Consider the following 13,131-nt stretch of genomic DNA (forward strand, 5'->3'; position numbering starts at 1 on the left):
GAGAACAGATATTTCGAATCCCTTTGAAGACTATGGGGCCAAAGGAAATATCCTCCGATAACAAAGAGAAAGAATCTTTCTGAAAACTTCTTTGTGTTCTGTGAAATCATCTCACAGAGTTACAGCTTTCCACTCAAGAAGCCTTTCTCTAAGACAGTTCTTGTGGAATTGGCAAAGGGATATTTGGGAGCCCATAGAGGCCTATGGTGAAAAAGGAAATATCCTCATTTGAAATCTGGAAAGAAGCTTTCTGAGAAACTGCTCTGTGATGTGTGACTTCCACTCACAGAGTTACATCTGTATTTCGTGGATCTCCTTGCTAGCCTTATTTCTGTGGAATCTGAGAACAGATATTTCGGATCCCTTTGAAGACTATAGGGCCAAAGGAAATATCCTCCGATAACAAAGAGAAAGAAGCTTTCTGAGAATCTTCTTTGTGTTCTGTGAAATCATCTCACAGAGTTACAGCTTTCCCCTCAAGAAGCCTTTCGCTAAGACAGTTCTTGTGGAATTGGCAAAGGGATATTTCAGAGCCCATTGAGGCCTATGGTGAAAAAGGAAATATCCTCAGATGAAATCTGGAAAGAAGCTTTCTGAGAAACTGCTTAGTGTTCTGTTAATTCATCTCACAGAGTTACATCTGTATTTCGTGGATCTCTTTGCTAGCCTTATTTCTGTGGAATCTGAGAACAGATATTTCGGATCCATTTGAAGAATACAGGGCCAAAGGAAATATCCTCCGATAACAAAGAGAAAGAAGCTTTCTGAGAAACTTCTTTGTGTTCTGTGAAATCATCTCACAGAGTTACAGCTTTCCACTCAAGAAGCCTTTCGCTGAGACAGTTCTTGTGGAATTGGCAAAGGGATATTTGGGAGCCCATAGAGGCCTATGGTGAAAAAGGAAATATCCTCAGATGAAATCTGGAAAGAAGCTTTCTGAGAAACTGCTTAGTGTTCTGTTAATTCATCTCACAGAGTTACATCTGTATTTCGTGGATCTCTTTGCTAGCCTTATTTCTGTGGAATCTGAGAACAGATATTTCGGATCCCTTTGAAGACTATAGGGCCAAAGGAAATATCCTCCGATAACAAAGAGAAAGAAGCTTTCTGAGAAACTTCTTTGTGTTCTGTGAAATCATCTCACAGAGTTACAGCTTTCCCCTCAAGAAGCCTTTCGCTAAGACAGTTCCTGTGGAATTGGCAAAGTGAATTTTGGAAGCCCATAGAGGGCTATGGTGAAAAAGGTAATATCCTCAGATGAAATCTGGAAAGAAGCTTTCTGAGAAACTGCTTAGTGTTCTGTTAATTCATCTCACAGAGTTACATCTGTATTTCGTGGATCTCTTTGCTAGCCTTATTTCTGTGGAATCTGAGAACAGATATTTCGGATCCCTTTGAAGACTATAGGGCCAAAGGAAATATCCTCCGATAACAAAGAGAAAGAAGCTTTCTGAGAAACTTCTTTGTGTTCTGTGAAATCATCTCACAGAGTTACAGCTTTCCCCTCAAGAAGCCTTTCGCTAAGACAGTTCTTGTGGAATTGGCAAAGTGAAATTTGGAAGCCCATAGAGGGCTATGGTGAAAAAGGTAATATCCTCAGATGAAATCTGGAAAGAAGCTTTCTGAGAAGCTGTTCTGTTATGTGTGACTTCCACTCACAGAGTTACATCTGTATTTCGTGGATCTCTTTGCTAGCCTTATTTCTGTGGAATCTGAGAACAGATATTTCGGATCCCTTTGAAGACTATAGGGCCTAAGGAAATATCCTCCGATAACAAAGAGAAAGAAGCTTTCTGAGAAACTTCTTTGTGTTCTGTGATATCATCTCACAGAGTTACAGCTTTCCACTCAAGAAGCCTTTCGCTAAGACAGTTCTTGTGGAATTGGCAAAGGGATATTTGGGAGCCCATAGAGGCCTATGGTGAAAAAGGAAATATCCTCAGATGAAATCTGGAAAGAAGCTTTCTGAGAAACTGCTTAGTGTTCTGTTAATTCATCTCACAGAGTTACATCTGTATTTCGTGGATCTCTTTGCTAGCCTTATTTCTGTGGAATCTGAGAACAGATATTTCGGATCCCTTTGAAGACTATAGGGCCAAAGGAAATATCCTCCGATAACAAAGAGAAAGAAGCTTTCTGAGAAACTTCTTTGTGTTCTGTGAAATCATCTCACAGAGTTACAGCTTTCCCCTCAAGAAGCCTTTCGCTAAGACAGTTCTTGTGGAATTGGCAAAGTGAAATTTGGAAGCGCATAGAGGGCTATGGTGAAAAAGGTAATATCCTCAGATGAAATCTGGAAAGAAGCTTTCTGAGAAGCTGCTCTGTTATGTGTGACTTCCACTCACAGAGTTACATCTGTATTTCGTGGATCTCTTTGCTAGCCTTATTTCTGTGGAATCTGAGAACAGATATTTCGGATCCCTTTGAAGACTATAGGGCCTAAGGAAATATCCTCCGATAACAAAGAGAAAGAAGCTTTCTGAGAAACTTCTTTGTGTTCTGTGAAATCATCTCACAGAGTTACAGCTTTCCCCTCAAGAAGCCTTTCGCTAAGACAGTTCTTGTGGAATTGGCAATGGGATATTTGGGAGCCCATAGAGGCCTATGGTGAAAAAGGAAATATCCTCAGATGAAATCTGGAAAGAAGCTTTCTGAGAAACTGCTTAGGGTTCTGTTAATTCATCTCACAGAGTTACATCTGTATTTCGTGGATCTCTTTGCTAGCCTTATTTCTATGGAATCGGAGAACAGATATTTCGGATCCCTTTGAAGACTATAGGGCCAAAGGAAATATCCTCCGATAACAAAGAGAAAGAAGCTTTCTGAGAAACTTCTTTGTGTTCTGTGAAATCATCTCACTAAGTTGCAGCTTTCCCTTCAAGAAGCCTTTCACTAAGACAGTTCTTTTGGAATTGGCAAAGGGATATTTGGAAGCCCATAGAGGGCTATGGTGAAAAAGGAAATATCCTCAGATGAAATCTGGAAAGAAGCTTTCTGAGAAACTGCTCTGTGATGTGTGACTTCCACTCACAGAGTTACATCTGTATTTCGTGGATCTCTTTGCTAGCCTTATTTCTGTGGAATCTGAGAACAGATATTTCGGATCCCTTTGAAGACTATAGGGCCAAAGGAAATATCCTCCGATAACAAAGAGAAAGAAGCTTTCTGAGAAACTTCTTTGTGTTCTGTGAAATCATCTCACAGAGTTACAGCTTTCCACTCAAGAAGCCTTTCGCTAAGACAGTTCTTGTGGAATTGGCAAAGGGATATTTGGGAGCCCATAGAGGGCTAAGGTGAAAAAGGAAATATCCTCAGATGAAATCTGGAAAGAAGCTTTCTGAGAAACTGCTTAGTGTTCTGTTAATTCACCTCACAGAGTTACATCTGTATTTCGTGGATCTCTTTGCTAGCCTTATTTCTGTGGAATCTGAGAGCAGATATTTCGGATCCCTTTGAAGACTATAGGGCCAAAGGAAATATCCTCCGATAACAAAGAGAAAGAAGCTTTCTGAGAAACTTCTTTGTGTTCTGTGAAATCATCTCACAGAGTTACAGCTTTCCCTTCAAGAAGCCTTTCGCTAAGACAGTTCTTTTGGAATTGGCAAAGGGATATTTGGAAGCCCATAGAGGGCTATGGTGAAAAAGGAAATATCCTCAGATGAAATCTGGAAAGAAGCTTTCTGAGAAACTGCTCTGTGATGTGTGACTTCCACTCACAGAGTTACATCTGTATTTCGTGGATCTCTTTGCTAGCCTTATTTCTGTGGAATCTGAGAACAGATATTTCGGATCCCTTTGAAGACTATAGGGCCAAAGGAAATATCCTCCGATAACAAAGAGAAAGAAGCTTTCTGAGAAACTTCTTTGTGTTCTGTGAAATCATCTCACAGAGTTACAGCTTTCCACTCAAGAAGCCTTTCGCTAAGACAGTTCTTGTGGAATTGGCAAAGGGATATTTGGGAGCCCATAGAGGCCTATGGTGAAAAAGGAAATATCCTCAGATGAAATCTGGAAAGAAGCTTTCTGAGAAACTGCTTAGTGTTCTGTTAATTCATCTCACAGAGTTACATCTGTATTTCGTGGATCTCTTTGCTAGCCTTATTTCTCTGGAATCTGAGAACAGATATTTCGGATCCCTTTGAAGACTATAGGGCCAAAGGAAATATCCTCCGATAACAAAGAGAAAGAAGCTTTCTGAGAAACTTCTTTGTGTTTTGTGAAATCATCTCACAGAGTTACAGCTTTCCCCTCAAGAAGCCTTTCGCTAAGACAGTTCTTGAGGAATTGGCAAAGGGATATTTGGGAGCCCATAGAGGCCTAGGGTGAAAAAGGAAATATCCTCAGATGAAATCTGGAAAGAAGCTTTCTGAGAAACTGCTTAGTGTTCTGTTAATTCATCTCACAGAGTTACATCTGTATTTCGTGGATCTCTTGGCTAGCCTTATTTCTGTGGAATCTGAGAACAGATATTTCGGATCCCTTTGAAGACTATAGGGCCAAAGGAAATATCCTCCGAAAACAAAGAGAAAGAAGCTTTCTGAGAAACTTCTTTGTGTTCTGTGAAATCATCTCACAGAGTTACAGCTTTCCCCTCAAGAAGCCTTTCGCTAAGACAGTTCTTGTGGAATTGGCAAAGGGATATTTGCAAGCCCATAGAGGGCTATGGTGAAAAAGGAAATATCCTAAGATGAAATCAGGAAAGAAGCTTTCTGAGAAACTGCTCTGTGATGTGTGACTTCCACTCACAGAGTTAGATCTGTATTTCGTGGATCTCTTCGCTAGCCTTATTTCTGTGGAATATGAGAACAGATATTTCGGATCCCTTTGAAGACTATAGGGCCAAAGGAAATATCCTCCGATAACAAAGAGAAAGAAGCTTTCTGAGAAACTTCTTTGTGTTCTGTGAAATCATCTCACAGAGTTACAGCTTTCCCCTCAAGAAGCCTTTCGCTAAGACAGTTCTTGTGGAATTGGCAAAGGGATATTTGGGAGCCCATAGAGGCCTATGGTGAAAAAGGAAATATCCTCAGATGAAATCTGGAAAGAAGCTTTCTGAGAAACTGCTCTGTGATGTGTGACTTCCACTCACAGAGTTACATCTGTATTTCCTGGATCTCTTTGCTAGCCTTATTTCTGGGGAATCTGAGAACAGATATTTCGGATCCCTTTGAAGACTATAGGGCCAAAGGAAATATCCTCCGATAACAAGAGAAAGAAGCTTTCTGAAAAACTTCTTTCTGTTCTGTGAAATCATCTCACAGAGTTACAGCTTTCCCCTCAAGAAGCCTTTCGCTAAGACAGTTCTTGTGGAATTGGCAAAGGGATATTTGGGAGCCCATAGAGGCCTATGGTGAAAAAGGAAATATCCTCAGATGAAATCTGGAAAGAAGCTTTCTGAGAAACTGCTCTGTGATGTGTGACTTCCACTCACAGAGTTACATCTGTATTTCGTGGATCTCCTTGCTAGCCTTATTTCTGTGGAATCTGAGAACAGATATTTCGGATCCCTTTGAAGACTATAGGGCCAAAGGAAATATCCTCCGATAACAAAGAGAAAGAAGCTTTCTGAGAAACTTCTTTGTGTTCTGTGAAATCATCTCACAGAGTTACAGCTTTCCCCTCAAGAAGCCTTTCGCTAAGACAGTTCTTGTGGAATTGGCAAAGGGATATTTCAGAGCCCATAGAGGCCTATGGTGAAAAAGGAAATATCCTCAGATGAAATCTGGAAAGAAGCTTTCTGAGAAACTGCTTAGTGTTCTGTTAATTCATCTCACAGAGGTACATCTGTGTTTCGTGGATCTCTTTGCTAGCCTTATTTCTGTGGAATCTGAGAACAGATATTTCGGATCCATTTAAAGAATACAGGGACAAAGGAAATATCCTCCGATAACAAAGAGAAAGAAGCTTTCTGTGAAACTTCTTTGTGTTCTGTGAAATCATCTCACAGAGTTACAGCTTTCCACTCAAGAAGCCTTTCGCTAAGACGGTTCTTGTGGAATTGGCAAAGGGATATTTGGATGCCCATAGAGGGCTATGGTGAAAAAGGAAATATCCTCAGATGAAATCTGGAAAGAAACTTTCTGAGAAACTGCTTACTGTTCTGTTAATTCATCTCACAGAGTTACATCTGTATCGTGGATCTCTTTGCAACCCTTATTTCTGTGATATCTGAGAACAGATATTTCGGATCCCTTTGAAGACTATAGGGCCAAAGGAAATATCCTCTGATAACAAAGAGAAAGAAGCTTTCTGAGAAACTTCTTTGTGTTCTGTGAAATCATCTCACAGAGTTACAGCTTTCCACTCAAGAAGCCTTTCTCTAAGACAGTTCTTGTGGAATTGGCAAAGGGATATTTGGAAGCCCATAGAGGCCTATGGTGAAAAAGGAAATATCCTCAGATGAAATCTGGAAAGAAGCTTTCTGAGAAACTGCTTAGTGTTCTGTTAATTCATCTCACAGAGTTACATCTGCATTTCGTGGATCTCTTTGCTAGCCTTATTTCTGTGGAATCTGAGAACAGATATTTCGAATCCCTTTGAAGACTATAGGGCCAAAGGAAATATCCTCCGATAACAAAGAGAAAGAAGCTTTCTGAGAAACTTCTTTGTGTTCTGTGAAATCATCTCACAGAGTTACAGCTTTCCCCTCAAGAAGCCTTTCGCTAAGACAGTTCTTGTGGAATGGCAAAGTGAAATTTGGAAGCCCATAGAGGGCTATGGTGAAAAAGGAAATATCCTCAGATGAAATCTGGAAAGAAGCTTTCTGAGAAACTGCTCTGTGATGTGTGACTTCCACTCTCAGAGTTACATCTGTATTTCGTGGATCTCTTTGCTAGCTTTATTTCTGTGGAATCTGAGAACAGATATTTCGGATCCCTTTGAAGACTATAGGGCCAAAGGAAATATCCTCCGATAACAAAGAGAAAGAAGATTTCTGAGAAACTTCTTTGTGTTCTGTGAAATCATCTCACAGAGTTACAACTTTCCACTCAAGAAGCCTTTCCCTTAGACAGTTCTTGTGGAATTGGCAAAGGAATATTTGGGAGCCCATAGAGGGCTACGGTGAAAAAGGAAATATCCTCAGATGAAATCTGGAAAGAAGCTTTCTGAGAAACTGCTTAGTGTTCTGTTAATTCACCTCACAGAGTTACATCTGTATTTCGTGGATCTCTTTGCTAGCCTTATTTCTGTGGAATCTGAGAACAGATATTTCGGATCCCTCTGAAGACTATAGGGTCAAAGGAAATATCCTCCGATAACAAAGAGAAAGAAGCTTTCTGAGAAACTTCTTTGTGTTCTGTGAAATCATCTCACAGAGTTACAGCTTTCCCTTCAAGAAGCCTTTCGCTAAGACAGTTCTTTTGGAATTGGCAAAGGGATATTTGGAAGCCCATAGAGGGCTATGGTGAAAAAGGAAATATCCTCAGATGAAATCTGGAAAGAAGCTTTCTGAGAAACTGCTCTGTGATGTGTGACTTCCACTCACAGAGTTACATCTGTATTTCGTGGATCTCTTTGCTAGCCTTATTTCTGTGGAATCTGAGAACAGATATTTCGGATCCCTTTGAAGACTATAGGGCCAAAGGAAATATCCTCCGATAACAAAGAGAAAGAAGCTTTCTGAGAAACTTCTTTGTGTTCTGTGAAATCATCTCTCAGAGTTACAGCTTTCCACTCAAGAAGCCTTTCGCTAAGACAGTTCCTGTGGAATTGGCAAAGGGATATTTGGGAGCCCATAGAGGCCTATGGTGAAAAAGGAAATATCCTCAGATGAAATCTGGAAAGAAGCTTTCTGAGAAACTGCTTAGTGTTCTGTTAATTCACCTCACATAGTTACATCTGTATTTCGTGGATCTCTTTGCTAGCCTTAATTCTCTGGAATCTGAGAACAGATATTTCGGATCCCTTTGAAGACTATAGGGCCAAAGGAAATATCCTCCGATAACAAAGAGAAAGAAGCTTTCTGAGAAACTTCTTTGTGTTCTGTGAAATCATCTCACAGAGTTACAGCTTTCCCTTCAAGAAGCCTTTCGCTAAGACAGTTCTTTTGGAATTGGCAAAGGGATATTTGGAAGCCCATAGAGGGCTATGGTGAAAAAGGAGATATCCTCAGATGAAATCTGGAAAGAAGCTTTCTGAGAAACTGCTCTGTGATGTGTGACTTCCACTCACAGAGTTACATCTGTATTTCGTGGATCTCTTTGCTAGCCTTATTTCTGTGGAATCTGAGAACAGATATTTCGGATCCCTTTGAAGACTATAGGGCCAAAGGAAATATCCTCCGATAACAAAGAGAAAGAAGCTTTCTGAGAAACTTCTTTGTGTTCTGTGAAATCATCTCACAGAGTTACAGCTTTCCACTCAAGAAGCCTTTCGCTAAGACAGTTCTTGTGGAATTGGCAAAGGGATATTTGGGAGCCCATAGAGGCCTATGGTGAAAAAGGAAATATCCTCAGATGAAATCTGGAAAGAAGCTTTCTGAGAAACTGCTTAGTGTTCTGTTAATTCATCTCACAGAGTAACATCTGTATTTCGTGGATCTCTTTGCTAGCCTTATTTCTCTGGAATCTGAGAACAGATATTTCGGATCCCTTTGAAGACTATAGGGCCAAAGGAAATATCCTCCGATAACAAAGAGAAAGAAGCTTTCTGAGAAACTTCTTTGTGTTTTGTGAAATCATCTCACAGAGTTACAGCTTTCCCCTCAAGAAGCCTTTCGCTAAGACAGTTCTTGAGGAATTGGCAAAGGGATATTTGGGAGCCCATAGAGGCCTAGGGTGAAAAAGGAAATATCCTCAGATGAAATCTGGAAAGAAGCTTTCTGAGAAACTGCTTAGTGTTCTGTTAATTCATCTCACAGAGTTACATCTCTATTTCGTGGATCTCTTGGCTAGCCTTATTTCTGTGGAATCTGAGAACAGATATTTCGGATCCCTTTGAAGACTATAGGGCCAAAGGAAATATCCTCCGAAAACAAAGAGAAAGAAGCTTTCTGAGAAACTTCTTTGTGTTCTGTGAAATCATCTCACAGAGTTACAGCTTTCCCCTCAAGAAGCCTTTCGCTAAGACAGTTCTTGTGGAATTGGCAAAGGGATATTTCAGAGCCCATAGAGGGCTATGGTGAAAAAGGAAATATCCTAAGATGAAATCAGGAAAGAAGCTTTCTGAGAAACTGCTCTGTGATGTGTGACTTCCACTCACAGAGTTAGATCTGTATTTCGTGGATCTCTTCGCTAGCCTTATTTCTGTGGAATCTGAGAACAGATATTTCGGATCCCTTTGAAGACTATAGGGCCAAAGGAAATATCCTCCGATAACAAAGAGAAAGAAGCTTTCTGAGAAACTTCTTTGTGTTCTGTGAAATCATCTCACAGAGTTACAGCTTTCCCCTCAAGAAGCCTTTCGCTAAGACAGTTCTTGTGGAATTGGCAAAGGGATATTTGGCAGCCCATAGAGGCCTATGGTGAAAAAGGAAATATCCTCAGATGAAATCTGGAAAGAAGCTTTCTGAGAAACTGCTCTGTGATGTGTGACTTCCACTCACAGAGTTACATCTGTATTTCCTGGATCTCTTTGCTAGCCTTATTTCTGGGGAATCTGAGAACAGATATTTCGGATCCCTTTGAAGACTATAGGGCCAAAGGAAATGTCCTCCGATAACAAAGAGAAAGAAGCTTTCTGAAAAACTTCTTTCTGTTCTGTGAAATCATCTCACAGAGTTACAGCTTTCCCCTCAAGAAGCCTTTCGCTAAGACAGTTCTTGTGGAATTGGCAAAGGGATATTTGGGAGCCCATAGAGGCCTATGGTGAAAAAGGAAATATCCTCAGATGAAATCTGGAAAGAAGCTTTCTGAGAAACTGCTCTGTGATGTGTGACTTCCACTCACAGAGTTACATCTGTATTTCGTGGATCTCCTTGCTAGCCTTATTTCTGTGGAATCTGAGAACAGATATTTCGGATCCCTTTGAAGACTATAGGGCCAAAGGAAATATCCTCCGATAACAAAGAGAAAGAAGCTTTCTGAGAAACTTCTTTGTGTTCTGTGAAATCATCTCACAGAGTTACAGCTTTCCCCTCAAGAAGCCTTTCGCTAAGACAGTTCTTGTGGAATTGGCAAAGGGATATTTCAGAGCCCATAGAGGCCTATGGTGAAAAAGGAAATATCCTCAGATGAAATCTGGAAAGAAGCTTTCTGAGAAACTGCTTAGTGTTCTGTTAATTCATCTCACAGAGGTACATCTGTATTTCGTGGATCTCTTTGCTAGCCTTATTTCTGTGGAATCTGAGAACAGATATTTCGGATCCATTTAAAGAATACAGGGACAAAGGAAATATCCTCCGATAACAAAGAGAAAGAAGCTTTCTGAGAAACTTCTTTGTGTTCTGTGAAATCATCTCACAGAGTTACAGCTTTCCCCTCAAGAAGCCTTTCGCTAAGACAGTTCTTGTGGAATTGGCAAAGGGATATTTGGGAGCCCATAGAGGCCTACGGTGAAAAAGGAAATATCCTCAGATGAAATCTGGAAAAAAGCTTTCTGAGAAACTGCTTAGTGTTCTGTTAATTCAACTCACAGAGTTACATCTGTATTTCGTGGATCTCTTTGCTAGCCTTATTTCTGTGGAATCTGAGAACAGATATTTCGGATCCCTTTGAAGACTATAGGGCCAAAGGAAATATCCTCCGATAACAAAGAGAAAGAAGCTTTCTGAGAAACTTCTTTGTGTTCTGTGAAATCATCTCACAGAGTTACAGCTTTCCCCTCAAGAAGCCTTTCGCTAAGACAGTTCTTGTGGAATTGGCAAAGTGAAATTTGGAAGCCCATAGAGGGCTATGGTGAAAAAGGTAATATCCTCAGATGAAATCTGGAAAGAAGCTTTCTGAGAAGCTGCTCTGTTATGTGTGACTTCCACTCACAGAGTTACATCTGTATTTCGTGGATCTCTTTGCTAGCCTTATTTCTGTGGAATCTGAGAACAGATATTTCGGATCCCTTTGAAGACTATAGGGCCTAAGGAAATATCCTCCGATAACAAAGAGAAAGAAGCTTTCTGAGAAACTTCTTTGTGTTCTGTGATATCATCTCACAGAGTTACAGCTTTCCACTCAAGAAGCCTTTCGCTAAGACAGTTCTTGTGGAATTGGCAAAGGGATATTTGGGAGCCCATAGAGGCCTATGGTGAAAAAGGAAATATCCTCAGATGAAATCTGGAAAGAAGCTTTCTGAGAAACTGCTTAGTGTTCTGTTAATTCATCTCACAGAGTTACATCTGTATTTCGTGGATCTCTTTGCTAGCCTTATTTCTGTGGAATCTGAGAACAGATATTTCGGATCCCTTTGAAGACTATAGGGCCAAAGGAAATATCCTCCGATAACAAAGAGAAAGAAGCTTTCTGAGAAACTTCTTTGTGTTCTGTGAAATCATCTCACAGAGTTACAGCTTTCCCCTCAAGAAGCCTTTCGCTAAGACAGTTCTTGTGGAATTGGCAAAGTGAAATTTGGAAGCCCATAGAGGGCTATGGTGAAAAAGGTAATATCCTCAGATGAAATCTGGAAAGAAGCTTTCTGAGAAGCTGCTCTGTTATGTGTGACTTCCACTCACAGAGTTACATCTGTATTTCGTGGATCTCTTTGCTAGCCTTATTTCTGTGGAATCTGAGAACAGATATTTCGGATCCCTTTGAAGACTATAGGGCCTAAGGAAATATCCTCCGTTAACAAAGAGAAAGAAGCTTTCTGAGAAACTTCTTTGTGTTCTGTGAAATCATCTCACAGAGTTACAGCTTTCCCCTCAAGAAGCCTTTCGCTAAGACAGTTCTTGTGGAATTGGCAATGTGATATTTGGGAGCCCATAGAGGCCTATGGTGAAAAAGGAAATATCCTCAGATGAAATCTGGAAAGAAGCTTTCTGAGAAACTGCTTAGTGTTCTGTTAATTCATCTCACAGAGGTACATCTGTATTTCGTGGATCTCTTTGCTAGCCTTATTTCTGTGGAATCTGAGAACAGATATTTCGGATCCATTTGAAGAATACAGGGACAAAGGAAATATCCTCCGATAACAAAGAGAAAGAAGCTTTCTGAGAAACTTCTTTGTGTTCTGTGAAATCATCTCACAGAGTTACAGCTTTCCCCTCAAGAAGCCTTTCGCTAAGACAGTTCTTGTGGAATTGGCAAAGGGATATTTGGGAGCCCATAGAGGCCTACGGTGAAAAAGGAAATATCCTCAGATGAAATCTGGAAAAAAGCTTTCTGAGAAACTGCTTAGTGTTCTCTTAATTCAACTCACAGAGTTACATCTGTATTTCGTGGATCTCTTTGCTAGCCTTATTTCTGTGGAATCTGAGAACAGATATTTCGGATCCCTTTGAAGACTATAGGGCCAAAGGAAATATCCTCCGATAACAAAGAGAAAGAAGCTTTCTTAGAAACTTCTTTGTGTTCTGTGAAATCATCTCACAGAGTTACAGCTTTCCCCTCAAGAAGCCTTTCGCTAAGACAGTTCTTGTGGAATTGGCAAAGTGAAATTTGGAAGCCCATAGAGGGCTATGGTGAAAAAGGAAATATCCTCAGATGAATTCTGGAAAGAAGCTTTCTGAGAAACTGCTCTGTGATGTGTGACTTCCACTCACAGAGTTACATCTGTATTTCGTGGATCTCTTTGCTAGCTTTATTTCTGTGGAATCTGAGAACAGATATTTCGGATCCCTTTGAAGACTATAGGGCCAAAGGAAATATCCTCCCATAATAAAGAGAAAGAAGATTTCTGAGAAACTTCTTTGTGTTCTGTGAAATCATCTCACAGAGTTACAGCTTTCCACTCAAGAAGCCTTTCGCTAAGACGGTTCTTGTGGAATTGGCAAAGGGATATTTGGATGCCCATAGAGGGCTATGGTGAAAAAGGAAATATCCTCAGATGAAATCTGGAAAGAAACTTTCTGAGAAACTGCTTACTGTTCTGTTAATTCATCTCACAGAGTTACATCTGTATCGTGGATCTCTTTGTAACCCTTATTTCTGTGATATCTGAGAACAGATATTTCGGATCCCATTGAAGACTATAGGGCCAAAGGAAATATCCTCTGATAACAAAGAGAAAGAAGCTTTCTGAGAAACTTCTTTGTGTTCTGTG

Source organism: Macaca mulatta, chromosome 17, assembly GCF_049350105.2.
Source record: "Macaca mulatta isolate MMU2019108-1 chromosome 17, T2T-MMU8v2.0, whole genome shotgun sequence".
NCBI classification, from domain to species: domain Eukaryota; kingdom Metazoa; phylum Chordata; class Mammalia; order Primates; family Cercopithecidae; genus Macaca; species Macaca mulatta.